Raw genomic sequence first — 5,335 nt, forward strand, 5'->3', positions numbered from 1 at the left:
GCCTCAAGCAATCCGCCTGCCTCGGCCTCCCACAGCGTTGGAATTACAGGCGTGAGCCACCGCACCCGGCCAAGATCTAGAATATTTCTATCACCCCCTTCTCCCCACAAATTTTATTTTTGCCCCTTTCCATTCAATCCACACACCTCCTCAACCAGCAACCACTATTCTGACTTCCATCACATTAATTTTCCTGTTCTTGAACTTTATATAAGTGTAATCATATAGTTTGTATTTTTTTGGTCTGGCTTATTTTGCTCAACATAATGTTTTTGAGATTTATCCACGTGTTGTATCAGCAGTTTATTCATTTAAAAAAAATTTTTTTTTTTTTTTGATACGGAGTCTCACTCTGTCGCCCAGGCTGGAGTGCAGTAGCGCGATCTCGGCTCACTGCAAGCTCCGCCTCCCGGGTTCACGCCATTCTCGGCCTTAGCCTCCCGAGTAGTTGGGGCTACAGGCACCCACCACCACGCCCAGCTAATTTTTTTGTATTTTTAATAGAGACGGAGTTTCACTGTGTTAACCAGGATGGTCTCAATCTCCTGAGCTCGTGATCCACCCATCTCGGCCTCCCAAAGTGCTGGGATTACAGGCGTGAGCCACCGCGCCCGGCCCAGTTTATTCATTTTAATTGTTAAGTCATATTCCATTGTATGAATATGCAATGATTTGTCTATCCATTCTCTTGTTGATGGTTGTTTCCAGTTTTTAGCTACCATGAATGCAACGCAATAAATATTCTTGGCCATTTTGTGAATATGTTTTCAATTCCCTTGGGTATATATCTAGGAGTAGAATTGCAGGGTCAAATGATAACTTGTTTAAAAATGTTTAAATTTTGGCCGGGCGTGGTGGCTCACGCCTGTAATCCCAGCACTTTGGGAGGCCGAGACGGGTGGATCACAAGGTCAGGAGATCCAGACCATCCTGGCTAACACGGTGAAACCCCATCTCTACTAAAAATACAAAAAATTAGCTGGGCGTGGTGGCCGGCGCCTGTAGTCCCAGCTACTCTGGAGGCTGAGGCAGGAGAATGGCGTGAACTCGGGAGGCCGACGTTCCAGTGAGCCTAGATTGCCACACTGCATTCCAGTTTGGGCGACAGAGCGAGACTCCGTCTCAAAAAAAAAAAAAAGTTTAAATTTTTTAGGAACTGCCAAACTGTTTTCCCAAGTGGCTGCACTATCTTACCACCAGCAGTGTATGAAAGTTCTGATTTCCCTATATCCCTGCCAATATTTATTATTACCTATCTTTTAAATTATGGTAATCCTAGTAGATATAGAGTGGTATCACATTATGGTTTTGATTTGCATTCCCCTGATGACTAATAATGTAGAACATGTTTTCACGTGCTTATTGGCCATTTGTAAATCTTCTTTGGAGAAATTTCCTTTCAGATCTTTTGTACATTTTTAAGTGGGTTATTTGTCTTTTTATTATCCAGTTATAAGAATTCTTCATATATTCTGGGTGCAAGTCTCTTTTCATATATATGATTTGCAAATATCTTCTTGCAGTCTGTGGATTGTCTCGGGGAGCTTCCAGTCTGTTTGGGCGAGAAGGGACAAACACAGGGACAGGTAGGTGTGGAGCAGTGTAAGGAGGAGAAGCACTGTTCAGGAAGGTCTAGGGTGAGCTCTCTGAGCCTCAGAGTTGCTCACTGCTGGATGAGCTGATCTGACATTTCTGTGGCTCTGTAGCAAGAATGTGTGTCCTTGTGTGCTTGTTCTGTGCAATCAGGAATACATGCTAAGTGTCAGGGAGGTGGCATCTTGCAAAACCAGGAGCATGAGGAGGGAGACTGGGGGAAGCAGGAGTTTCTTTCTCTTCTTTCTTTCTTTCTCTTTTCTTTTCTTTTTTTTTTAGACAGGGTCTCATTCTGTCGCCCAGGCTGGAGTGCAGTGGTGTAAAAACATGACTTACTGTAGCCTCAACATCTCAGGCTTAATGTGGTCCTTCCACCTCAGCCTCCCAAGTAACCAAGACTATAGGAGCGTGCCACCATGTCCAGCTACTTTAAAAAACTTTTTTTTTTTTTGAGACAAAGTCTCACTCTTGTCCCCCAGGCTGGAGTGCAATGGCGCAATCTCAGTTCACTGCAACCTCCGCTTCCCGGGTTCAAGCGATTTCCCAGCTTCAGTCTCCCAAGTAGCTGGGATTACAGGCGCCTGCCACCACGCCCAGCTAATTTTTGTATCTTTAGTAGATATGGGGTTTCAGCATGTCGGCCAGGCTGGTCTTGAACTCCTTACCTCAGGTGATCCACCTGCCTTGGCCTCCCAAAGTGTTGGGATTACAGGCCTGAGTCACTGCGCCCAGCCAGGGGAGGCTCTTTCTTAAGAAAGAATACTCCATATTGTAAACTTCCACAGGACTAACAGCATGGATAATAACGTGATTAACAAGATTATCATGGAGGTGACATAATGTCGCTCAGGAGCCAGGCTGATGGGTTTAGGTCCTGGCTGTAGTAGATTGTCACGACATAGTGCCCTTCCCATACCCCCTTAGCCATTCCTGATGTGTTTTCTACTGCAAGCCCCTGGGATTTTCTGCCTGAGGGTGCTCTCTGCTCAAAAGGCACACTGGCAAGCTGGAGGTGCCAGGAACAGCTCTCATGTAATGAAGAAACCGTTAGTGTCATCACTCCTTCAGTGGGATGAGTACATTGTCTTCTTCACTCTCCCAGAGATGCCCAATACAATCAAACCCCATTTGTCCACAGTGGTAACCTGCTAATTATTGCACCCTATACTGCTTTTCTTCATTTCATTTCTTTTCTTTTCTTTCTTTTTTTTTTTTGAGACGGAATCTCTCTCTGTTGCCCAGGCTGGAGTGCAGTGGCGTGATCTCGGCTCACTGCAAGCTCCTCCTCCTGGCTTCACGCCTTTCTCCTACCTCAGCGTCCCGAGTAGCTGGGACTACAGGTGCACGCCACCACACCTGGCTAATTTTTTTGTAGTTTTAGTAGAGACGGGGTTTCACCATGTTAGCCAGGATGGTCTTGATCTCCTGACCTCGTGATCCCCCTGCCTCGGCCTCCCAAAGTGTTGGTATTACAGGCGTGAGCCACCGCGCCCAGCCGATTTTCTTCATTTCTTTGTTTCACCCCCCCGCCGCCTCCTACTAGTGCTCCATGGAATCATCTCTCAAATGGACTATTTGTGTGAACATCCTTATCTCAGTGTCTGCCTCTGGGGAAATCCAGCCTAAAGATAGTGGTTCTTTTATTTCTTAGATCTATCTGTTCAATTTCCTTGGGCAGATCACTTTACCTCTCTGATTTTCACTTGTCTCATCTACAGAATAGGGATAATAGCACTTATTTCTTAGGATGGCCATGCAGTTTAGTATCTCACTCAGACATTAAAAGTTCAGTAAATACTTCTATTCTTTTCATTTGTTTACTGGCATGTAACATAAATATTCTCCAGAGACTCTTGGATGGACATGCCTCATTCAGGTATAGCTAGGCAGGGAAAGATAAGCAGCCTGGAGCTGGCCCTGTGCGACATTGATTGATTGGGTTCCTGCTCCCAGTTACTTGCTTCCTCTGCAATGGGATTAAATGTCCTCACCATTTGCCATGTGACTTATCTGGCATCCTGTATGGGTAGCATACCTCCCTGGCCCCCATGAATTAGTTTGGGGCTTACCCATGTGACTTGCTTTGAGTAATGGCATATGAGCAGATGTGACATTCTCCACATCTGCAAAGAAGCTTGAAATGTGTTACTGCATGGTTTGGCACAGGCTCTCTCACTCCTGCCCTCCACTACAACAAAGACATGTCTCCAGTGCCTGCCACACAGTTTGAGCTAGCACCTTTAAATACTTTATTTATTTATTTTTTGAGAGGAAGTCTTGGTCTGTTGCCTAGGCTGGAGTGCAGTGGCATGATCTCGGCTCACTGCAACCTCCACCTCTTGGGTTCAAGCGATTCTCATGCCTCAGCCTCCTGAGTAGCTGGGATTAGAGATGCACGCCACCATGCCTGGCTATTTCTGTATTTTTAGTAGAGATGAAGTTTCATCATGTTGGCCAGGCGGGTCTCGAACTCCTGACCTCAAGTGATTCGCCCAGGACCCTTCCTTCCTGGTTGGTCTGGTGGCGGGATTATGCTTCCTGCTCAGCCCTTCCCAGGCACCGAGGCTCTCTCCCTCCTTTCCCCCTCTGCCACACTAGTTCTTGTCTGCCTTTTTTCACTCCCACCCCCTTTTCATGCCAGCTGTGGGAGTGAGGCACCAATCCTGGCAGGCTGGAGCCAGACAATGAGCCCTTATTCTAGGCAAAGAATCCCTGCAGTGTCTCCCACCCACTGAGGCTCCCTTCCAGGCCTAGGATGCTGTGGGTGGGGGGTGGAGGGTGGGAGGTATGGTGGCGGGGAGGAAGGAGCAATTGGCTGGCAGGACAGAGTGGCCCTGCCTGTAGAGATCCCATGGAGGTTTACTATGTAAACACCAATCACAATAAAAGCTTGTCTTCACTCCCAGCCCATCTCTCCAAGTGGGTCTCTCTCAACCCTCCAAAACTCTGGGTTTTTAAACATTTACTCTGGCCTCTACTCTCTCGGTGTTCATCTCTGCACATCACTGTCTCTTTCATTCCTTTTTCTGAGTCTCTCTCTTTCTAAGCCTCTCTCTCTCTCTCTGTCTCTCTCTTTCTCTCCCTGCTCCTTTGCGTAATTTGTCCCTATTTCTTGTCTCTTTCTTGCTTCATTATGCTCCCTTACCTATCTTATCTTTCCATGTCTTTTTTCTCTCCAGGCCTTGATCTCTCATTTCAATCTCTCTCTCCGTGTGTCTCTGTCTCTGTTTGCAACTCTTCTTTCTCGTCCTCCTATGTCTGTCTTCCCTTGGATCTGTGTTCTTGCCTCTCTGAATATCATCTCCGATCTTCCGTCCTCTGTTCTCGCTTTCCCCCTGCCCCTGTAGATCTGAAGGACCTTCCGCAGTCACCACACTCTCCTGCTCTCAGCTCTTTCTCACTCCTTTCTGGCACGTCTCAGAGGCTCCTGGCATCGGCATGGGAGGTTATTCTCCCCAGTTTACAGATATGGAAGCTGAGGCTCTGGCTGCTGGTGCCAGGCTCCCATCTCTGGGTCTCTTCCTTCTGCCTACTCGCCATGCTCTTGTCGCTGAGGTGTCCGTCAACCACCTCATCCGGCCGGGGCCCGGGAACTAGCACCTCGGACAGCTCCTGGAAGGTGCTGGGGAGGCCGGGTCGTCCTTCTCGCGAGCTCAGGAGGAGCTGCCTTGGGAGTAGAGCGGAAGTCTCGCGAGAGTGACTGCTACAGGCAGCGGCGGCGCGGGCGCGCGCGGAGACGGCC

This window comes from Mandrillus leucophaeus, unplaced genomic scaffold (assembly GCF_000951045.1).
Source record: "Mandrillus leucophaeus isolate KB7577 unplaced genomic scaffold, Mleu.le_1.0 Scaffold628, whole genome shotgun sequence".
In the NCBI taxonomy this organism is placed as follows: domain Eukaryota; kingdom Metazoa; phylum Chordata; class Mammalia; order Primates; family Cercopithecidae; genus Mandrillus; species Mandrillus leucophaeus.